The sequence below is a fragment of the Sinocyclocheilus rhinocerous genome, unplaced genomic scaffold, assembly GCF_001515625.1.
Source record: "Sinocyclocheilus rhinocerous isolate Xijiao unplaced genomic scaffold, SAMN03320098_v1.1 scaffold382, whole genome shotgun sequence".
Classification (NCBI taxonomy): Eukaryota; Metazoa; Chordata; class Actinopteri; order Cypriniformes; family Cyprinidae; genus Sinocyclocheilus; species Sinocyclocheilus rhinocerous.
In genome coordinates, this window is record NW_015642829.1 from 1,860,762 (window position 1) to 1,872,955 (window position 12,194).

Below are 12,194 nucleotides of genomic sequence, written 5' to 3' on the forward strand. Positions count from 1 at the left end.
GGAAAGATAGACTGACCTGTGAGTCTGCCATGAGTCTTCAATAAACAAGATCTGAAGGAGCAAGTCCAGGTAAGGCCTTAACTCATACGTGTATGAATATGCCACCTACACAAAAACACCAACATTTAGAACCATCCTTAGACAATCAGAAAAAATAAATACTTATCAGAAACATGGCTAGACGATACAGCAAAATGTATATATTTTATATATTTAACATCAACCATGTCATGTATGTATGTATGTATGCTTAAGAGCTCTGAATTCATGAACAGACCGTTTGTACTGATTCACAGACCTTTCAAACTCCAATAGCATTATGCTACTTCAGCTTAAATTAGATGCTATTAAAATAGATGTCTAACTTCTCTCATTCTCACAATTTGCAAGAAAGGGAGATAGCAGAAAACTAGTGAATGGCCAAATAAAATGTGCATTATCATCACAAAATGTAATTGCAATATTCACAAATGTTGCTTAAAGCTGCAGTCCATAAGTTTTGCCTCTTTGTCGCCATCTCTGTTTGAAAACCTGGAATTGCAGCTGTGCGCGGAATTATCTAGCTTGCGTAGAGAGTCGGCATGGCTCCAGCGCGGATGAATCTAATGTTCTGAAGAGTATGTGTGGCAGTCAGTCACCGCACCGGTGTGGATATTGTACTTTGCACTCACATATTCTCGCCTACGTCTTGGAATATATGACTCAAATAAGCATTTTCACCAGATATTGTCATCTGAACAAGTAAGTAACAAGTCTGCCACGTTTGTTCTGACCAACTGAGGAAAAAAGCATTACCATAAATCGCGCTACCAATGGTGATTTAATCTAAATTAGCTCATATCACATCAAACCGTGCAAATTATTATTATTGTTATACTTTATTCTCAAATGATTAATGTTAACAACATCAGCATTGGTGACTATGAGTATAGTATGTATTAGCGTGTAGATTTAAATTTCTGCACAGTCTAATCTAATTGTCATACTCTTCGAATTTCATATTAAGAAATTATTTTAACCCAAAAAGCAAATTATGCTCACTTCGAACTGGTTTTCTTTAAAATACAAATCTTTGTAATCCCAGGCTATCCGTAATCAGAAGCACATTTATAACTGGAATATAATTTAATTTCATTCACATGTGTTTCATAAACACATAATCCTTTATGGATTACAATCCGCCATCAAAATGATACATTTAAAGTCCACCTGTAGTCAAAAATGTTATCCTTCAAAACTCATCTTTGATCATCAAAATTACATATTTAAATGTTTTTTCTTGTGAAAAAACCTACCCGTACCACTCAAATTAGAAAACATTATTATAAGCCAACCGTTGTGAATCGGGCTAAAGGCGATAGTTTTGAACACTGGCTGGTTATGTACTTGCTCAAATATTGATTTCGGATCATTTTTGAAAATTGAAAATAGTCTTTTGAAAGACAAATGCTGGTGATCCCTCTCACCTGCCACAGTAGTTCACTCAGCACAGTGGAGGAAAACTGAGGGTTTTCCCAACAGCAGAATCTCAGCAGTTTGATAGTGTCCTCTGAGTTACTGCAGTCCTCGATAATCTTCTTCACATAACTGGTACGCACAAACAGGATGTCCACCACCACCTGCTGCAGAGGCATGATGGGTGCGGTGATGTTGGGGTCACCATATGGGTTTGGCAGGGGAGGGTTTCCTAAAAAATGTCAACATGTGGAAATGTCAGCTCATATCCTGGCTTGTGGTCTGGAAAAGTGTTCGTTTGCAAAGCAAATCTTTAAATTAGTGTCAACAGATCAAACTACTAAAACATTGTACTGGCTTGACAAAAAAATAAAGTGCATCTCTGCTTGTTTTTCTGCAAATGCCCTCAGCTCCAAGCAATGCCAACCTGGCACTCATGCCTGGAGATGGCTTTGTCCCTTCGAACTGGTTTTCTTTAAAATACAAATCTTTGTAATCCCAGGCTATCTGTAATCAGAAGCACATTTATAACTGGAATATAATTTAATTTCATTCACATGCGTTTCATAAACACAATCCTTTATGGATTACAATCCGCCATCAAAATGATGAATTTAATTATTCTGGCTGCTGTGAGAAACGGCTATAAACGACCCGTCACCTGCAGGATCCTCACATGCGATAGCCTAGTAGCCGGGACAACTTCATGTTTACAGACGTGACGTAATGACGCAGCGGCATGCTCGAATTTCCCGCGAAAACCTACCCGTACCACTCAAATTAGAAAACATTATTATAAGCCAACCGTTGTGAATCGGGCTAAAGGCGATAGTTTTGAACACTGGCTGGTTATGTACTTGCTCAAATATTGATTTCGGATCATTTTTGAAAATTGAAAATAGTCTTTTGAAAGACAAATGCTGGTGATCCCTCTCACCTGCCACAGTAGTTCACTCAGCACAGTGGAGGAAAACTGAGGGTTTTCCCAACAGCAGAATCTCAGCAGTTTGATAGTGTCCTCTGAGTTACTGCAGTCCTCGATAATCTTCTTCACATAACTGGTACGCACAAACAGGATGTCCACCACCACCTGCTGCAGAGGCATGATGGGTGCGGTGATGTTGGGGTCACCATATGGGTTTGGCAGGGGAGGGTTTCCTAAAAATGTCAACGTGGAAATATCAGCTCATATCCTGGCTGGTGGTCTGGGAAGAAGTGGAGGAAAATGTTCTTTTCGCATGCAAATCATTAGTGTCAAAAGACCAAACTTCTAAAGCGTAATGGATGATGTTGAAACACTACGTATTTAAAGGTTGTATTGGCATGAAAAAAAAAAAAAGTGCTTCTCTGCTTGTTTCTCTGTAAATGCCCCCAGCTCCAAGCAATGCCAACCTGGCAGATGCCTGGAGATGGCTTTGTGTCAGTCAGGAAGTCCTGAGCAAGGATGAGCATCTTCATTGGGCAATGGGGACCAAAACTACATGTGAAATCCTACAGACCATTTTGTTGTGTATCAGAATACACACATTTAGCAGCAAGGTATAAAAACGCTCACCGTTGATTGAGGACTGCATACGTGACGTCACATCACAGCAGCGAACCAGCTGTGAGACGACAGTATAGAGCTTTCCGAGCTCAGCATACTGGTACTTAATAGGAGGGCCGGGGCCCTCATCCAAAGCCACAAGCATGAAGGTAGCTGGTACCCCGAGCTTCAACAGCTGCGTCTTCTCTGCCAAGCCTTAGAGAAGGAAATGGAGTGAGACAAGACAGCACTATTGCATGCAAGCCTGTACGGATGCAGACCTTAAGGGTGTCGAGTGGTTCTTACCAAGGTTGGCATACATGACGAAAAGGCTGAAGTACTGCTGCAGGTGACGGCCATGCTCAGACACTTCCCTTCTCAGCAGATTAAGTATGGCACGGAACAAGTGCTCACTCAAACTCAAATTATCACAGCCCTGAGACAAAAGGACAAATAATGTAAAATGTACAACAACCTATGGACTGAGTTCCAAATTTCAGAAATTGCCCAATTTCCCATGAATGAGGGAAGCCTAGATTGAAGAGATGTACCTGACTTGAAGGTCCAGGTGAGGCAATCGGTGAAGGGCAGTGTCCATCTTGCAGGGAGAAATGTGCAATAAATACAATGAGTTTGGAGAAGGCCCCTCGAACCTCTGCACTGGGACACTCAAGCAGGTACTCAGAGAAGCGGTTTGGATATGCAAAGAGGACGTTCTGTGCAAACCAGTAACGCACATTCTTACTGTGTCGTAGCAAGATGCACAGAGCATCATACCTGAAATAAAAGAAACATTGATAAACAAGGATCAACTAACTGTTGAAGGCAAACATGTGCCTGATAAACAAATCACATGCTTACCAATCACTAGCAGGGCCACGGACGATTTTCTTTGTGTGGAACCCAGTGCTGAAGAGAAATCTAGCAGCGAGCTGTATACTAATCATAGCCATTTCTTCTGCTTCAGGCAAAAGGTGGTCTTGACCTAAAAGCCACAAATAATCGTTAATGCTACAATAGCTTTCACCATCTCCTAGATAGATTATTCTGCAGCAGCAACAACAGGAGTCTGATGTGTAATGAGGAAAAAGGAAATCCATTTCCCAAACACACACAGTTAGACATCAACAGCAACACTGATGAAGCTAAAAGTGGAAAAAAATTAAAATAAAATGTTTTCTGTAGGATCATGTGAGACTGAGGACTGCAGTAATGGCTGTTGAAATATCAGCTGTGACATCACAGAAATAAATTATATTTCATAGCATAACAGAAAAGTTTTTAAATTGTAATATTTCACAATATTCCTTAAATAAATCAAATAAATGCAGCCTTGGTAAACCTAAGACGACACTTTTGACAAATATATAACTTGTTACATTCTCTCAAATTTTAGAAATAACCAAATACAACAAAAAAAATTAATTTAATATTAAGGTATTAATGCAATTAATTTTTAATATCAGGTGAATATCAAGAAGGATGTGGAGAAACTTTTCCCTCAATAAGATACAAGAAAGTCAAATTCTGCTTTTTATACATTTATCAAAGAAACAGATTGATAAAATGATTCAAAATCAATCACATGTTGCAGCCCTGATCCCATCTACAACAGAGGAAAATAGAGCAAGGTCAATGGCTGGATTTACCTGGCAGTGAGTTCAAGTAGACACTGTTACAGGTCAGCAATTTCCTGATGAACTGGAAGTACTCCAAGCTGTACTGCATACGGTTGTGCATAAACTGCACATTTTGTTTGCGCACACTGCGTTCAATAGCAGAGGGCATCTTCACCTGGTAAGGTTTGCAGGTCACTGTCAGCTCAGTGATGTATTTAACTAGCTCGCTATCCTTGTCTAATGTGTCCATTCGCTCATAAAAGAGAATGTAGGCGTTCCACCAGCGCTTCTGTCGCCTATAGGACATGCGTTTCATCATGTGGTCGAAGACCTCGCCCATGTACTCTCCACCAAAGCACTGGTTCTTCATCTCCTCGTCATCGTCCATCTTGCATTCAGTGACGTCACCATCGTCAAACTTGTACCAACGGTTCCTTTCTCCCTCACAACCACTGCCGTTCCTCTGAATGATGTAGGAGTAATAATGACCTCCACTAGCCTGGCCTGAGTGGACCAGAACTCCCACCAAACGATAGCGAGAGCTGCAGGGGGGTTCTGGCTCCGACGGCTCATTCTGCTGGATCACCTCCTGCTAAAGACAGTTTCAAAACTTCAGCTATAAAAATATTTCCAAATTACATTTATATGAATTAGACAACTTTAAGACCACCAAAGAACGTGTAATACCTGGTTCTCTGGGTGCACATCAGACCCCTCCAGCTTAGCTACTCCAGCTACTGTATAGGGCTCCATGTCTAACTCCCGTGGGAACTCAAAGTAATCATTGAACTTGATGGCACACTCTCGTTCCCAGTCATAATCAAAGCGTTTCAGCTGGATGGCCAACACCGGAGGAAACTTCTTAATGAGTAAACGCTTCACTGTGTCCACCTGTCATGTAGACACCATCTTGAGCTTAATAGAGTCCTCTTAATTAACAACAAAAGACATCCTAAAGATAAATAAAAACAGAAAGCACACCTTCTTGTTGCATTTTTCACAGTGATAGGCATTTGCACCCTCGAGCAAGTCTCCTTTCACGTACTGCTCCATAGAATCAATTAGATTTTGATGGTTTCTGATATCTACATTCAACGTCGTAAACGATTCCTCACATTCATATCTGAAAAGACATTATGGAGTGTGTTACACTGGGACACAGATTTTCTAATAATAAAAAAAAAAAATCAATATTAGATTTCCAATGTACCTGTGAGGACAGCCCTGACATATTTTCTGGTCAGCAAAAGAGCCACCCAGTACTTTGCTCAGCATGGCAGGGTGACCCAATGCTTTCAAAGATTCGTCTAGACTGTCTACCAGTGAGTTAAAGAACTCCAGGGCATCATGCTGTTCCCTCAGATTGACTGGTTCACCCCACAACCTGCAGAAAGAATAAAGAGGCCAGTTTAGAGAATTGCGCCTTGTTCAGTAGTCTTAAAAGAAAGGAGGATTACATAAAATAGAGAAGGTGAAGTTACCGAAATTGCTTCCAGAATCCCCTAGGCACGTAATATTGCAACCTGGAGGCAGCCAAGTGTCCAAAAATGACCTGCAACTGCCGAAGAACCCCAATGTTGTATTCCTTCCTGTCTTCCGACTTACTGAGAGAAGGTTTGTCTTCAAACTGGTGCTGATAGCCAAACACCTCATCCCGTGGATCCACATTACTCTGCAAAATTAAAGCAAAATTAAACTTTTGTTAAAATGCCCTCAGCTCCAGGGAGTGCCCTCATGGCATATACACTCCAGAGATGGCTAAATTTGTCAGTCACTTGGTACTGAGAAAGGATTACCGTCATCATCAAGCATGTACAACATCATTTAAATTTAAACTACATTAACGGACATCAGAAACTAAGAACACAACCTCTCTAGGAACAATCCACTATGTGTCCTTCCAGAACAAGAAGTGCAAGAGTTGTAAACACTCTCTGGGTTAATAAAGCACACACCTGAGCTTAATTATACTAGGAAATGAGAAGCCACACCCCTCCACCTGAGCTGTTCCCTAGGCATTCCTACTCCCATTCTTATTCACCATGATTGTGACAGGTGCTAACGGCCCATTACAAATTTCCTTGCTTCAACATGCAATGCGCCAGTGTTACTGTTAACTAAAACTATTAAAAGTTATTTTTGTTAATTGAAAAAGCTGAAAATATATATATCTGAAAAACATAAATATTAGATGAAAAATCTGTCTTGTTTAAATGTTTAAGTACTAAGAATACTAAAACCAGAATTAAAGCTGAACGGAATTTAAAAATCTAATTTAATACTAAAACTATTCAAATAACACAGTCTGAGACTCCGGAAATGAACCATGTTAGGCAGTACCTCATTATCTTGCTTCTCGTCTCCAGACATATCATCATCCACATCACTGCCCGTGCCTTCAATGGCCAGGATGCCATTCCTGATAGGAGGGATCATGTAGAGCTGCTGGATCACTGAGTTCATGTAGCAAGTCGCACCTGCATTTTTCAGACCCACAAACCCCTTAGTGGGCCTTGGGCCAACTGGCGGCAAATATTCCCATTCTGTAAGTGGTTCACAACCTAAAGGTACATAAAAAAAAACTGTTATAAAAAAAAAACAAGTAAATAACTAAATATTTATATATAATAAAAACTGATGGGGTTGAGTGCACTGTTTCTAGGAATCAGTATCTGCTACACTTCTAACATTATCACACACACCTAAATAGTACATATCAGTTAGTGTGTCCACAATCTGCTTGAGATTTCGCACACATCCGACAGCAAGTGCAACCAGCAGTTCAAAGCCGGCATTGATTGTGGCTGGGGTGCTACACACAGGTATGGCCTGCTCAGTGGGGAATTCTCCACTCTTCATATATTGCAGGTACACATTAGATGCTGGGAACAGGAAGTCATCCATTAACTCCTATACGGTGCATGGAAAACAAAGGAAGATCAAGATAGTCTGATATGGCAATGCAGTTGCAAAAAAAAAAAAAAAAATTTTTTTTTGTTGTTGTTGTAATTAAGCAAAAGTAGCCAATACGTTTACCTTGATAAGACTAGCGCCTCCTTTTTCACAGCCAATGTAGAACTTCTTCTCTGGGGTCTGGAATGCTAGTAGCTCTTTTGTGACACCAATATGACCTTCCAAAATGGTCTCCTCAACCCCAGGCTCTCCGGTCCTCTTCACTTCATCCTGGGGGAAAAAATGTAAAGAAAAAAAAAAAGTCCAATTTTTCACACACTAAAGTTTACGCCATTTTTATTCCAAAAAGAAGTTTAGATAAACGAACATACCCGGATGCGCTTTAACCAGTCAATCTCATTGTTTAAGAGAACTTCTGCATTAGGAAGATTAATGTTGCTGTTATATGCATAGTTGAGTAAGTGCCTAAGAAGAGTGAAGTAATCAGCAGCATGCTTTGCCCGCTCTTTTGCAGTGCTCTGGAACACAAAAGGACAGGATAAATATGACTACAAATAATGAGATGTTCTGAATTAACAACAACAACAACAAAAAAATGCCCAGCTGTGTCCCAAAGAAATATACAAGACACTTACACCTAAAACTGTGAAGAGGAGGGTGATGAAGAAGAGAAGAGGCCTATGGCCCATACAACATCGGGTGGCCATGAGGAAGAACTGTTCTTGGGCCATTTGACGAACAGACCTAGAAACAAATAACAGTAGGCATTGAATTAATTTCAAGTTCAAACATTCAATCCCTCAATAAGCACTGGTAAACTTTAGGACCATACTGTAATTTTACACGGTTTTAATGTTTAAATAATTTACACATTTAAACAATAAATTAAATATACAATTAAATATTAATTTCAGAAACTTAATAAAAAAAAACATTTCTGAAAGTCTGGTGTAACTTTATATAAAAATACTTAAAACAAAGCATATTCATTTTATTGAAAGTTACAAAGTTCAAAAGCAACAGCATAACAGGAATAACAGTACTCTATTTTATGATAACTCACTTGCTCTGGCAGTGCAGCAGCAAATCTATAATGAAGGTCTGCCAGGCCTTTTCTTTGCTGAGTGCATCTAGTGCAGTGGGCATAAGGGCGAAACACAGGGTCATGACCTCCAGAGCTTCACAGCACACCTGCTCATCTTCTGTATCCGGCTCATTGCCAGCATTTGTCTGCAGGAGATCACACATTACAGGCATAAATACTGAGTCTGATAATACTGCATCTGATTCTAATGAATCACACATAGGGTTTTTTCAATATAGCTAAGAGCTAGCACCTTCTCGTAGATCTTGCTGATCTCCTCATTAGAACTGAAGACGTGCTGAACAGAGCCAGAGCCAGAAGCCCAGACTATCTTCTGAACCGCTCGAATGACACAGATATCTGGGATGTACTTAGAGGCCTGGAAGAAGTTCTGGGTACAGGAAGAGAAGGACAAACTAAGACAACTGAGCCTGAAACATGAGGTGTTTCCTCAGTTATTTCCTTTGTACAACTCTTTTATTACACACAAAGCAAAAAAAGAGGTTTCAACAAAACACTTTTGATCATAAAATACATTACAGACATTTTTATTCAAGGTAGCTGAGGACATTTATTCGAACAATGCAAACAAACCAATTTCTGTAGGCGATGATTGTGTGGTGTTTTATAACATACCTCATCTGAGATCTGTTGGGCGAGGCGGATGGCCACGTTCCGCAGCATGCACTCAGCAGAGGGGTTGGGGATATTCTGCAAGGCGTTCTGTAGCACTAGAGCCTGGTCATGTGTGGTCTGGTTGATCTATGAATGAATTAGAAAAAAGTTGTTCTCTTGCAGATTCATGCTAGGTCTCTATTGCACGTTTATCACTTTCAGTCTCTTTTTTGCAGTTTATTTCACCGGGATAAATTTTTTCAGGAGTCTTTGATGAATAGAAAGTTCAAAAGAACAGCATTTATTTTAAATAGAAATCGTTTGTAACATAAATGTCTTTACTGTCATTTTTTATCAATTTAATGCATTCCAGCTAAAAAAAAGTATTAATTCCTTTAAAAAAGATTTACTGAGCCCAAAATTTTGAACAGTAGTGTATACACATGAAGTTAATCACAATGTGTATTGTTAAGCGAGTTAGATACACTAATGCGGTTTCAAAGGTATAAACATAACACTTTGGTTTAACAACCCTGTCTGTGCAAAGTTAGAATCTGCGAAGCACTGTTTAAATGCAGCAAACTCTACCCAACATCGGTAAAAACTTCAAATCATGTTTTTTTTAACTGAAACATTCAGTGCTTTAACAAAATATATGAGCTTCACATTTCAGCTTGTGATGCAGTCAAAATCATGGTCAGTGTTAATTTCCAACCCTAGTAGTCATATAAATATTGTTCCACGACATGCATAGAAACATAATAAAATACAGTCAAATAAAGAGAAAATTGCATAATCAAAGTACATATAACTTTCCCCTTTTTCATGGTTATTACTCCCTCATGTAAATGCTTCTGGAGTCTGTGTGAGTGTTTCCTCACAAGACACTGTACACCCTTGACATTTGTGGAGCTGCATAGGGAAAGCCAGCCTGTTTCTAATGATTGATGAATGTCAGGGAGGCTGAAAGGTTACAGTCTTAAACAGAAATGAAACGCTCAGTGCTAAACTAAAATCCACTCAGTAAAAAAAAAAAAAAAAAAAAAAAAAAAAAAAAAAAAAAAAAAAAAAAAAAAAAAAAAAAAAAAAAAAAAAAAAAAAAAAAAAAAAAAAAAAAAAAAAAAAAAAAAAAAAAAAAAAAAAAAAAAAAAAAAAAAAAAAAAACTTCACTTACTTCCTTGCAGTTTTTCAAACAAAATTGTGTTTTTGCAGCAAGCAAACTTTACTGTCCCATCCCCCCATAACTGGTCCTAACTAAATACTAGGGCTGTGCCAAGTGCACTTTTATGAGATGCGGTACTGGACAGAAGTGTAAAGCTAAGCACACAAGTGAACGCAGGTTCACTTTTTCTCCCCGAGACACCAAGTCTCTCTTTTATGCCTTTGCTTCAGTTTTAAAATCTCAATATGATATGGAAATTTATTAAATAAACTGAGGGTCTAAGCTTTGGTCATTTTCTGTAAAGTAAATTTCATTGAAGGTATTGTGCTTATACTTTTCTTTGAAAGGAACAGTTAGGAGCTAAAGCAAGTGCAACTTACAGGCGATACAGGGATAGTCCCCTCCACCACAGGCTGGCAGGCCTCCGCCACAGACTTCACATGGCCAAAGCCTACAGCTGTGAGCAGCAGTTTGGCTATTTTTAGTGCGTTGAGATAAGCTCCCCGCCGGGTCTCCATGTCAGCATTTGGCAGGAAGTTATTTCTGGTGAGCATGCTCAAAACCAGGGGCAGGCCACCACTCTTCAAGAAGTTGTACTGGAAGTCACTAGCATCCTCGCCCAATGTCCCACTGGCAGGCATGAGCAAGGCGTACACCACCTGAGACACATAGAAACACTGCGTATAGCGAAGACTGATGCCACACAGAAAAAAGCCTTTTGGGACAATGTACTGGACCCGTTTTTGCAAATTAAAGTAAAATATAAATATTAGATGAAAACAAATGAAAAAAAAAAAACTCCTAAACTAAAACTAAAATAAACATGAAGCTAAATAAATTTTAAAAAACTATTTTTCTAATTTTATTTTAATCATATTTTTTTAGTACTCTTAAGTGTGTTTAACTGTTTGCTTCACATTTTGTCTTAATTGTATTACACCACTCAATGTATATATATATATATATATATATATATATATATATATATTTATAATTGTACACCAATTATCTGTATTTCTAATCATTGGAATGTTTTCAATCAGTTCAATAAAAATTGAATTATTGAATTGAATTACAATTCTGAAAAAAAAGTACATAAATAATCCTAAAATTATGCTGCTTTTGTGTGGTATGCACCGTGTTGGGTAAGTTACTCAAAAAAAGTAATAGATTACAAATTACTGATTACTACTTGAAAATTGTAATTTGATTACATTACTGATTACTGCATGTAAAAAGTAATCAGATTACTAATTACTTTACTTTCAAGTTACTTTGAAAACATATCAAACCTAAAAAAAAAAACACTACAAAGTGAAAATTCTAGTTCTTTCAGTAATTTAATATTGACTGAAAAATATTACAAAGGTATGAAAACAGCAACTTGACAAAGATTTAATCCATTTCTAAAACTTAACATTCTTCGTATAAACCTGCCTAACAATGAAAAATGTATCTTTAAATGTGCCTATACAGTGTTTTATATACAACATTGCTTGCTAAGTGTAGGGTATATGTGTATGCTGGCTTAACTGTGTTTAAAGGGTTAGTTCACCCAAAAAAGAAAATTAGGCTGTGTTTTACTCACCCCCGAGGCATCCTAGGTGTATATGACTTACTTCTTTCAGACGAATCCAGTCGGAGTTAAATTAAAAATTGTCCTGGCTATTCCAAGCTCTATCATTGCAGTCAGCGGGTGTTGCATTGCTTCAGTCCAAAAGAAGTGAAATAAAAAGCACCCATCCATAAAAATAAAATAAAAAAGTGTCTCACATGGCTCCGGGGAGTGAACAAAGGCCTTCTGTAGCGAATCGATGCGTT

At 38.5% G+C, this 12,194-nt stretch overlaps 1 pseudogene; it reads right to left on the reverse strand.

The window, feature by feature from the left end:
• The window catches only part of LOC107756790 (probable ubiquitin carboxyl-terminal hydrolase FAF-X), a 54,154-nt pseudogene that overhangs the window by 7,128 nt on the left and 34,832 nt on the right, over positions 1-12,194 (reverse strand).